General features: G+C 39.4%; 1 protein-coding gene and 1 long non-coding RNA gene across 2 annotated transcripts in view; one reads left to right on the forward strand and one right to left on the reverse strand.

Moving 5' to 3' along the window:
* Positions 1 to 12,418, reverse strand: part of UTRN (utrophin) — a 1,623,662-nt gene that overhangs the window by 1,099,148 nt on the left and 512,096 nt on the right. The gene's annotated exons all lie outside the window — the stretch shown is intronic.
* The window catches only part of LOC125960666 (uncharacterized), a 125,211-nt gene continuing 124,328 nt past the window's right edge, over positions 11,536 to 12,418 (forward strand). Inside the window, exon 1 of the long non-coding RNA XR_007470562.1 lies at positions 11,536 to 11,573. This is a non-coding gene — a long non-coding RNA (uncharacterized LOC125960666). The remainder of the gene's footprint in view (positions 11,574 to 12,418) is intronic.

The following is a 12,418-nucleotide window of genomic DNA, read 5'->3' on the forward strand; positions in this document are numbered from 1 at the left end:
GGAAACTAATATGGGGCTATTACAAAGAAAGCTGCTAAAACTCTTGTACAATTTTTTGTCATTACATGCTTTCATTTCTCTTGGATAAACACCTAGGAGTTGAATGCTAGGCGATATGGTAAGTCTATGTTTAATATTCTAAGAAACGGCCAAGCTCTTTTCCAAAGTGGGTATATCATTCTACATTGTCCTCAACAGCATGTAAGAGTTGCAGTTGCTCCATAGCCCTAAAGATACTTGGTATGGTTAGTCTTCTTAATTTTAGTCATTTGAATAGGTTCATAATGTTATTGTGGTTTTGATTTGCATTGCCCTAATAATTAATGATATCTAGTGTCTTCTCATGGACTTTTATCCATGCCACACTTTTTTTGATGAAGTGCTGTTTCAAATCTGCCCATTTTTATTGGGAGTTTTTATGTTCTTAGGGTTCTTTATATATCTATGTACAAGTCCTTTACCAGATAGGTGACTTACAAATATTGTGTTCCACTTTGTGGCTACTCTTTTTATCCTCCACAGTGTGTTTATATGAGCAGTAGGTCCTAAATTTGATAAACTTTAAATTCCTAATATTTTCTTTTATGGATTGTGTTATTGGTGTCATGTCTAAAAGAAATTTCCCTAACTCAATGTTGCAAATATTCCTTTCTGGCATGCTTTCTTCTAGAAGTTTTCTAGTTTATGGTTTTAGATTCAGAACTATAACTCATTACGTGCTAATTTTTTAATACAGTTCAGGGTTCATTTGTTTTGCATATGTATATCCAATTTTTCCCACACCAGGTGTTGCAAAGCCTATCCTTTCACCAGTGAATTTTAAATTGACCACATACGTAGGAGTCTATTTCTAGATTCTATACAGTTTCATTGATCTATTGGTCTATCATTATGTAATATCACACTGTCTTGATTATTATACATTTTAATAAGATTTGGAGTCAAGAAGAAGCTCTCTTTCTTTTTCATAGTGAATTTTACAATAGAATCAGCTTGTCAATTTCTACAGAAAAATTGTGCTGATATTGTGATTGAGATTGCACTGAGCCTATAGATTAATTTAAGGACGATGGCCACCTAAAATATTTGCATCTTTTGATTCACAAACATGGTATGTCTCCCAATTTGTTTAGATCTTCTTTAATTTCTCCCAGTGATGTCTTGTAGTTTCCCATGCACAGATCTTACACAACCTTAGTCAATTTGATCCCTAAGCATTTTATATTTGTTATGCAATGTTGAATGGTAATTTTTAAATTTTAATTTCCAATTTTTTGTTATTTAGTGATAGAAATACAATTGATTTCTGTAAACTGATCTTAGATTGTACAACCTTGCTAAACTCACTATTTCTAGTAGCTTTTTTGTAGATTTCATATTTTCCTTATAGAAGATCATGCCAGCTGTGAATAAAGACAGTTCTCATCTGGTGGTTCACCTGGGAAAGAATTTGTTTTCAAGCACACTCAGGCTGTTGGAAGAACTCATTTAGAGGTCACCTTCAGCTGCAAGAGATCACTTCTAATTCTTTACTTCATGGGCTTCCTCAACATGGTTTCTCACTTCACCAGTCCCAAAACAAGAACATCTACAGTGAGTCTTCTTGGAAAAGAGGCTTATATAATGTAACATAACCACAAGAGTGACATCCTGCAACCTCTGTTAAAGTCAAGTAGTTAGAAACAAGTCACAGGTCCTGCCACACTCAGGGGGAGAAGATTACACAAAAATGTAAATACTAGAAAGTGGGGATCATTGAGGATCACTTAGGGTCCATCTACCACAGATTGTGACATGGGGCAGTAGTTTCCTGGCTTCTAAGTGTTTTGTGCTTAGGCATAGGAGCAAGTGTGTGTGTGTCTGTGTATATTTGTTCCTTTCTTTCTTAAGTATAGGGAGAATGATCAGGCCCTCTGGGCTATAGTCATTTCCTTTACAATTTTCCCCTCCCTGCTTAGTCAGTCAACATATGCAATCGTCAGTTTTATGGGTCAACTTGGCTAGGCTATCATACTCAGTTATTTAATCAAACACTAGTCTCAGTGATGCTGAGAAAGTACTTTGTAGATGTGGTTAACATCTACAAATCAGTTGACTTTAAATAAATGAGATTACCCTCCATAACATGGGTGAACTTCATCCAAGCAGTAGTAGGGCTTGAGAACAAAAACATATTTCCCAAAGGAGAAACTCTGCCTCAAAACGGCAACATCAACTCCTGCCTGATTTGCAGCCTGCTGCTCTTCTCTATAGATTTCAAACCTGCCAGACCCCACAATTACATAAACCAATCCATTAAAATAATCTCTTAATATATACATATATACGCTATTGGTTGTTTCTCTGGAGAACTCTAATACACCATACATTGGTTGACAATTTTCATCTACTGTTAGCTTCCTTTTCATTCTTTTCACTTTTGTGGGTTTGTAACTCCCCTTTAGTAAAAGGGGTTTGTAATACCCCTTTACTATTATTTTAATGGAGTCTTTCAAGGAAAACTATAATACAACTCTGTGCTCAACTTTAAAGTGGATGTCAAGGGCTTCCCTGGTGGCACAGTAATTAAGAATCCACTTGCCAATGCAGGGGACACGGGTTCGAGCCCTAGTCCAGGAAAATCCCACATGCCGTGGAGCAACTAAGCCCGTGCACCACAACTACTGAGCCTGCGCTCTAGAGACCACAAGCCACAACTACTGAAGCCCATGTGGCTAGAGCCCGTGCTCTGCAACAAGAGAAGCCACCACAATGAGAAACCCACATGCCGCAACAAAGAGTAACCCTCGCTCACTGCAACTAGAGAAAGTCCGCACGCAGTAACAAAGACCCAACGTAGCCAAACATAAACAAGTAAAATTAATTAATTAATTTAAAAAATAATAATAATAAATAAAGTGGATGTCAAGATATATTTTACTTCATTAGGTAAGATTTGAACCTCTAATGCAATATTTCATAAGTCTCTTTAGAATTTTCTTAAAATAATGCTATTTATATGGAAAACGTAAAAGAAAAAGGAAAAGGAAAAGATTCATACAAGATATGGTATTCCAATTTCCAAATAAATTTCTTTAATATTTATGAAGGAAAACTGAGAGAGACACACGTAGTTCTTAGGTACCATAATTCATCAGAGTGGTCAGCTGTAATCAGGCAGAAGCAGATGGCAGCTTTGGTCTGTTCTGAAGGGATGCCCTCAGGAAATTTCATTTTCTTGGCTTTTTATACAAAAAGCCAAGAAATTTGCAGCAGTTCTTCTACATACACAGTGCATTCATAAGTGAGCATAAAAGTGTTAAAAAGCAAGGCATCAACTAGACTAAGCAATTAACCCAGCCACTGCTGCTAGTGAGCAAGCCGGGACAGGAAAGCATTTGATGGTCAACATAGAAAAGTGAACATTCCTGAATAATGGCAAGATGACTTTAATATTTTACGCAGGTACGGTTTTTCTCTACCTGTTGAAACATAAAAATTAATACATATAAGCCCTTTCACTGCATTAACACAGAAAAAAGAAAGCTGGGCATCTATGACAGCTGTGACAGGCATGTTTCAGGCATAGAAGAAAGTCACACATCTGTCTATTTCAGTATTACATGGATCTGGGTAGTAACCAATAGGAAAAGAAGCAGCTACCTAAGTACATGGGTATACAGTCATAAAAATTTAAAGTCTGAAAATCCAGCAATTACTGAGATACTGACAATTTTGAGCAATACTGATAACACTAATATTAAGTTCTTCCAATATAGAAGGCATGGTTCTAAGTGATTTTCACGTACTATCATGGCACCTTATCATCTGTAATCTCTCTTGCTGCAGACTCTTCGGAGCCATGGAGGAGAGCGCAGCAACTGGGCTGCAGAGGGCAAAGCGGAGAGACTCCTGCACAGAGGATCAGTGCCCACCAGCACTCACCAGCCCGAGAAGCTTGTCTCCTCACCCGTTGGGGTGGGTGGAGCCTGGGAGCTGAGGCTCAGGCTTCGGAGGTCAGCTCCAAGGGACAGAACTGGAGTTGGCTGCGTGAACACAGCCTGAAAGGGGCTAGTGTGCCACAGCTAGCCAGGAGGGAGTCTGGGAAAAGGTCTGGACCTGCTTAAGAGGAAGAGACCATTGTTTCAGGGTGCACAAGGAGAGGCGATTCAGAGCACTACCTAAACGACCTCCAGAGATGGGCGCGAGCCGCGGCTATCAGCACGGACCCCAGAGACGGGAATGAGACGCTAAGGCCGCTGCTGCCGCCACCAAGAAGCCTGTGTACAAACACAGGTCACTATCCACACCTCCCCTCCCGGGAGCCTGTGCAGCCCACCACTGCCAGTGTCCCGTGATCCAGGGACAACTTCCCCGGGAGAACACACAGCGCGCCTCAGGCTGGTGCAACGTCACACTGGCCTCTGCCGCCACAGGCTCACCCTGCATTCCGTACCCCACCTTCCCCCTGGCCTGAGTGAGCCAGAGCCCCCTAATCAGCTGCTATTACCCCATCCTCTCTGAGCTAAGAACAGATGCCCTCAGGTGACCTACATGCAGAGGCGGGGTCAAATCAGAAGCTGAACCCCAGGAGCTGTGTGAACAAAGAAGAGAAAGGGAAATTTCTCCCTGCAGCCTCAGGAGCAGCAGATTAAATCTCCACAATCAACTTGATGTACGCTGCTTCTCTGGAATACCTGAATAGACAACAAATCATCCCAAATTTGAGGCAGTGGACTCTGGGAGCAACTGTAGACTTGGGGTTTGCTTTCTGCATCTAATTTGTTTCTGGTTTTATGTTTATCTTAGTTTAGTACTTAGAGTTTATTATCATTGGTAGATCTGTTTATTGATTTGGTTGCTCTGTTCTTTTTTTATGTATATAGATATATATATTTTTTTCCATTTTCTCTTTTTGTGAGTGTGTATGTGTATGCTTCTTTCTGTGATTTTTGTCTGTATAGCTTTGCGTTTACCATTTGTCCTAGGGTTCTACCAGTCCGTTCTTTTGTTTTTTTGTTTAGTATAGGTTTAGCACTTGTTATCACTGGTGGACTTGTTTGTTGGTTTGGTTGCTCTCTTCTTTCTTTCTCTTTTTTATGGCTTTTTAATTTTTTCAATTTTAGTAATATTTTATTTTAATAACTTTATTTTATTGTATTTTATTTTATTTTTCTTTCTTTCTTTCTTTTCTTCCCTTTTCTTCTGAGCTGTGTGACTGACAGGGTCTTGGTGCTCCAGCCTGTGCCTCTGAGGTGGGAGAGACGATTTCAGGACGTTGGTCCACCAGAGATGTCCCGGCTCCATGTAGCACCAAACAAACAGCGACAGGTCTCCCAGAGATCTCCATCTCAACGCTAAGACCCAGCTCCACTCAACGAACAGCAAGTTACAGTGCTGTACACCTTATGCCAAACAACTAGCAAGACAGGAACATAACCCCACCCATTAGCAGAGAGGCTGCCTAAAATCATAATAAGGTCACAGACACACCAAAACACACCATCAGACACAGTCCTGCCCACCAGAAAGACAAGATTCAGCCTCATCAACCATAACACAGGCACCAGTCCCCTCCACCAGGAAGCCTACACAACCCACTGAACCAAACTTAGCCACTGGGGGCAGACACCAAAAATAATGGGAACTATGAACCTGCAGCCTGCAAAAAGGAGACCCAAAACACAGTGAGTTAAGCAAAATGAGAAGACAAAAACCCACCAGACCAAATAAATGAAGAGGAAATAGACCATCTACCTGAAAAAGAATTCAAAGTAATGATAGTAAAGATGATCCAAAATACTGGAAACAAAATGGAGAAAATACAAGAAATGTTTAACAAGGACTAGAAGAACTAAAGAGCAAACAAACGAAGAACAACACAATAATGAAATTAAAAATTCTCTAGAAGGAATCAATAGGAGAATAATTGAGGCAGAAGAATGGATAAGTGACCTGGAAGATAAAATAGTGGAAATAACTACTACAAAGCAGAATAAAGAAAAAAGAATGAAAAGAATTGAGGACACTCTCAGAGACCTCTGGGACAACACTAAACACACCAACATTCGAATTATAGAGGTCCCAGAAGAAGAAGAGAAAAAGAAAGCATCTGAAAAAATATTTGAAGGAATTACAGTTGAAAGCTCCCCTGATATGGGAAAGGAAATAGTCAATCAAGTCCTGAAAGCGCAGAGACTCCCATAGAGGATAAATCTAAGGAGAAAAACGCCAAGGCACATATTAATCAAACTATCAAAAATTAAATTCAAAGAAAAAAATATTAAAAGAAGCAAGGGAAAAGCAACAAATAACATACAAGGGAATCCCCATAAGGTTAACAGCTGATCTTTCAGCAGAAACTCTGCAAGCCAGAAGGGAGTGGCAGGACATATTTAAAGTGATGAAAGGGAAAAACCTACAACCAAAATTACTCTAGCCAGCAAGGATCTCATTCAGATTCGATGGAGAAATTAAAATATTTACAGAGAAGCAAAAGGTGAGAGAATTCAGCACCACCAAACCAGCTTTACAACAAATGCTAAAGGAACTTCTCTAGGCAGGAAACACAAGAGACGGAAAAGACCTACAATAACAAACCCAAAACAATTAAGAAAATGGTAATAGGAACATATATATTGATAATTAACTTAAATGTAAAAGGATTAAATGCTCCCACCACAAGACACAGACTGGCTGAAGGGATACAAAAACAAGACCTGTACATATTCTGTCTGTAAGAGACCCACTTCAGACCTAGGGACACATACAGACACAAAGTGAAGGGATGGAAAAAGATATTCCATGCAAACAAATCAAAAGAAAGCTGGAGTAGCAATTCTCATATCAGACAAAATAGACTTTAAAATAAAGACTACTATAACAGACAAAGAAGGACACTACATAATGATCAAGGGATCAATCCAAGAAGATATAACAACTGTGTAAATATTTATCACCCAACATGGGAGCACCTCAATACATAAGGCAAATGCTAACAGCCATAAAAGGGAAAACTGACAGTAACACAATCATACTAAGGGACTTTAACACCCCACTTTCACCAATGGACAGATCATCCAAAATGATAATAAATAAGGAAACACAAGCTTTAAATGATACATTAAACAACAGGGACTTAATTGATATTTATAGGACATTCCATCCAAAAACAACAGAATACACTTTTTTCTCAAGTGCTCATGGAACATTCTCCAGGATAGATCATATCATGGGTCACAAATCAAGCCTTGGTAAATTTAAGAAAACTGAAATCGTATCAAGTATTTTTTCCAACCACAATGCTATGAGACTAGATATCAATTTCAGGGAAAAAAACTGTAAAAAATACAAACATATGGAGGCTACACAATACACTACTAAATAACCAAGAGATCACTGAAGAAATCAAAGAGGAAATCAAAAAATACCTAGAAACAAATGAAAATGAAAACACGATGATCGAAAAACTTTTGGGACACAGCAGAAGTGGTTCTAAGACGGAAGTTTATAGCAATACAATCCTACCTCAAGAAACAAGAAACATCTCAAATAAACAACCTGACCTTACACCTAAAGCAATTAGAGAAAGAGGAACAAAAGACCCCCAGTTAGCAGAAGGAAAGAAATCATAAAGATTAGATCAGAAATAAATGAAAAAGAAATGAAGGACACAATAGCAAAGATCAATAAAACTAAAAGCTGGTTCTTTGAGAAGATAAGCAAAACTGATAAACCATTAGCCAGACTCATCAAGAAAAAAAGGGAGAAGATTCAAATCAACAGAATTAGAAATGAAAAAGGAGAAGTAAGAACTGACACTGCAGAAATACAAAGGAACATGAGAGATTACTACAAGCAACTCTATGTCAGTAAAATGGACAACCTGGAAGAAATGGACAAATTCTTAGAAAAGCACAACCTTCTGAGACTGAACCAGGAAGAAATAGAAAATATAAATAGACCAATCACAAGCACTGAAATTGAGACTGGTATTAAAAATCTTCCAAGAAAGAAAAGCCCAGGACTAGATGGCTTCACAGGCAAATTCTATCAAACATTTAGAGAAGAGCTAATACCTATCCTTCTCAAACTCTCCCAAAATATAGCAGAGGGAGGAACACTCCCAAACTCATTCTAGAAGGCCACCATCAACCCGATACCACAACCAGATAAAGATGTCACAAAGAAAAATACAGGCCAATATCACTGATAAACATTGATGCAAAAATCCTCAACAAAATACTAGCAAACAGAATCCAACAGCACATTAAACAGATCATACACCATAATCAAGTGGGGTTTATCCCAGGAATACAAGGATTCTTCAATATACACAAATCAATCAATGTGATAAACCATATTAACAAATGGAAGGAGAAAAACCATATGATCATCTCAATAGATGCAGAAAAAGCTTTCGACAAAATTCAACACCGATTTATGATAAACGCCTTCCAGAAAGTAGGCATAGAGAGAACTTAACTCAACATAATAAAGGCCATATATGACAAACCCACCGCAAACATCATTCTCAATGGTGACAAACTGAAACCATTTCCTCTAAGATCAGGAACAAGACAAGGTTGTCCACTCTCACCACTATTATTCAACATAGTTTTGGAAGTTTTAGCCACAGCAGTCAGAGAAGAAAAAGAAATAAAAGGAATCCAAACCAGAAAAGAAGAAGTAAAGAGTCACTGTTTGCAGATGACATGATACTATACAAACAGAATCCTAAAAATACTACCAAAAACTTCCAGAGCTAATCAATGAACTTGGTAAAGTAGCAGGATACCAACTTAATGCACAGAAATCTCGTGCATTCTTATACACAATGATGAAAAATCTGAACGAGAAACTAAGAAAACGCTCCCATTTACCACTGCAACAGAAAGAATAAAATACCTAGGAATAAACCTACCTAAGGAGACAAAAGACCTGTATGCAGAAAACTATAAGACACTGATGAAAGAAATTAAAGATACAAACAGATGGAGAGATATACCATGTTCTTGGATTGGAAGAATCAACCCTGTGAAAATGACTATACTACCCAAAGCAATCTACAGATTCAATGCAATCCCTATCAAACTAACAATAGCATTTTTCACAGAACTAGAACAAAAAATTTCACAATTTGTATGGAAACACAAAAGATCCCGAATAGCCAAAGCAATCTTGAGAAAGAAAAACGGAGTTGGAGGAATCAGGCTCCCTGACTTCAGACTATACTACAAAGCTATAGTAATTAAGAAAATATGGTACTGGCACAAAAACAGAAATATAGATCAGTGGAATAGGACAGAAATCCCAGAGATAAACCCACACACATACGGTCACCTTATCTTTGACAAAGGAGGCAAGAATATACAATGGAAAAAAGACAGCCTCTTCAATAAGTGGTGCTGGGAAAACTGGACAGCTACATGTAAAAGAATGAAATTAGAACACTTCCTAACACCATACACAAAAATAAACTCAAAATGGATTAAAGACCTAAATGTAAGGCCAGACACTATAAAATTCTTAGAGGAAAACATAGGCAAAACACTCTATGACATATGTCACAGCAAGATCCTTTTTGATCCCCCGCTAGAGAAATGGAAATAAAAACAAAAATAAACAAATGGGACCTAATGAAACTTAAAAGCTTTTGAGGAAACCATAAACAAGACGAAAAGACAACCCTCAGAATGGGAGAAAATATTTGCAAATGACGCAACTGACAAAGATTTAATCTCCAAAATTTACAAGCAGCTCATGCAGCTCAGTATCAAAAAAACAAACAACCCAATCCAAAAATGGGCAGAAGACCTACATAGATATTTCTCCAAAGAAGATATACAGATTACCAACAAACACATGAAAGAATGCTCAACATCACTAATCATTAGAGAAATGCAAATCAAAACTACAATGAGGTATCACCTCACACCAGTCAGAATGGCCATCATCAAAAAATCTACAAACCTGGTGGTGCAGTGGTTGAGAATCTGTCTGCCAATGCAGGGGACATGGGTTCGATCCCTGGTCCGGGAAGATCCCACATGCCGTGGAGCAAATAAGCCCGTGAGCCACAACTACTAAGCCCACGTGCCAGAACTACTGAAGCCCACGCGCCTAAAGCCTGTGCTCCGCAATGAGAAACCACTGCAATGAGAAGCCCACACATTGCAACGAAGGGTAGCCCCCGCTCGCCGCAACTAAAGCCCACGTGCAGCAGCAAAGACCCAACACAGCCAAAAATAAATAAATAAATACTTTTTTTTAAAAAAAAATCTGCAAACAATAAATGCTGGAGAGGGTGTGGAGAAAAGGGAACCCTCTTGCACTGTTGGTGGGAATGCAAATTGAGACAGCCACTATAGAGAACAGTATGGAGAGTCCTTAAAAAACTAAAAATAGAACTACTATACGACCCAGCAATCCCACTACTGGGCATATACCCTGAGAAAACCATAATTCAAAAAGAGTCATGTACCACAATGTTCATTGCAGCTCTATTTACAATAGCCAGGACATGGAAGCAACCTAAGTGTCCATCGACAGATGAATGGATAAAGAAGATGTGGCACATATATACAATGGAATATTACTCATCCATAAAAAGAAACAAAATTGAGTTATTTGTATTGAGGTGGATGGACCTAGAGTCTGTCATACAGAGTGAAGTAAGTCAGAAAGAGAAAAACAAATACCGTATGCTAACACATATATATGGAATGTAAGAAAAAAAAATGGTTCTGAAGAACCTAGGGGCAGGACAGGAATAAAGGTGCAGACGTAGAGAATGGACTTGAGGAAACGGGGAGGGGGACGGGTAAGCTGGGACGAAGTGAGAGAGTGGCATGGACATATATACACTACCAAATGTAAAACAGATAGCTAGTGGGAAGCAGCCACATAGCACAGGGAGATCAGCTCCATTCTTTGTGACCACCTAGAGGGGTGGGATAGGGAGGGTGGGAGGGAGAGGCAAGAGGGAAGGGATATGGGGTTATGTATCAGCTATATATGTATAGCTGATTCACTTTGTTATAAAGCAGAAACTAACCCACCATTGTAAAGCAATTATACTCCAATAAAGATGTTAAAAAAAATAGATGTAAATAAATAAAAATAATAGCAAACTTCCAGGTAGTTGTAAGGACTGAAAGAAAAAAAAAAAAGATTATGACATTCGACTTTTATTTGGACCATAACATCCTTTTCTCTTTTGGTGTTACCACATTTAAGAAAATTTAAATACAGACCTGCTCTTGGAGTTTAAAAGAGAAAGGTGCGATGACTACACTGAATATGGCAATATTCCTGCTCTGTCTCAAGATCTCTGGTGATGGAACCAAAGATAGACCCGGCCTAAGAGCAACCTGGTTGTAGGCTAGGCATGCCCAGGACAGCTGTCAAGAGCAAAAGGTTCTGCCGGGCAGGCCACAGAAACTGTCTCTGAATGGAATCTGGACAGGGAAATAAGAAAGAGAGCCAGTGGGTAGGTACTGAACAGAATAGAAATAAAATATAAAAAGACAAGCGGAGGGGCTTCCCTGGTGGCTCAGTGCTTGAGAGTCCGCCTGCCGATGCAGGGGACGCGGGTTCTATGCCCCGGTCCGGGAGGATCCCGCATGCCGCGGAGGGGCTGGGCCCGTGGGCCATGGCCGCTGGGCCTGCGCGTCCGGAGCCTGTGCTCCGCGGCAGGAGAGGCCACAGCGGTGAGGGGCCCGCGTACCACAAAAAAAAAAAAAAAAAAAAAAAAAAAAGCGGAGACCAAAATAAGTAGCATAGTCACAGGGGTTAGCTGGGTTATGGAGTGGCTGTGAATCTTCAAGCACAGCTGTTCTGTGTTCCTTGGATAGTTCAATCTCTCTTCATGCCACTGATCTCATCATAGCTCCACTGCTGGAGGTGGCTGTAATATCCTGATCAGCACAGAGCTTACACCAATACACCCGGTCTATTACCATTCATTGTGCTTGACTCTCAGTCTGATAAAAACTTAGAAGCAGAGTGCAGTGCAGTGGATATTGTTAGTCACTACTTGACATCTATTCCCACTTGCAGCCTTCTTTATTTATAGAAAACCAAAATTTGAAAGGAAATTGTCCAGGGAGGCTCCTGAGGAGTTTTCTGGTTCCTAAGAAAAAGCTAAAGGAAAATACACTCTTCTTTTCTTCTGGTTGCTGGCATGTCTGAGAATGAAGTTGACGCTGAGGGAAGTAAAGAGAGCGGGAGGACAGACTGGGTCCCTGGTGACACACCTAAGCCATTAAATCAACGTGAAGCCAACTCTCCTCCTGGACTTGCCAATACTCAAGACAAGAAAGTCTTTTATGTTTAAAACCCTTTTGAGTTGGGTTCCTATTACCATATAAAACCTGTAGCTGGAGTTTGGCATTTCTCCTTTTCAGTTGAAGATTTCTTAAAAATAAGATGATGGGAA

This window comes from Orcinus orca, chromosome 12 (genome assembly GCF_937001465.1).
Source record: "Orcinus orca chromosome 12, mOrcOrc1.1, whole genome shotgun sequence".
NCBI lineage: Eukaryota > Metazoa > Chordata > Mammalia > Artiodactyla > Delphinidae > Orcinus > Orcinus orca.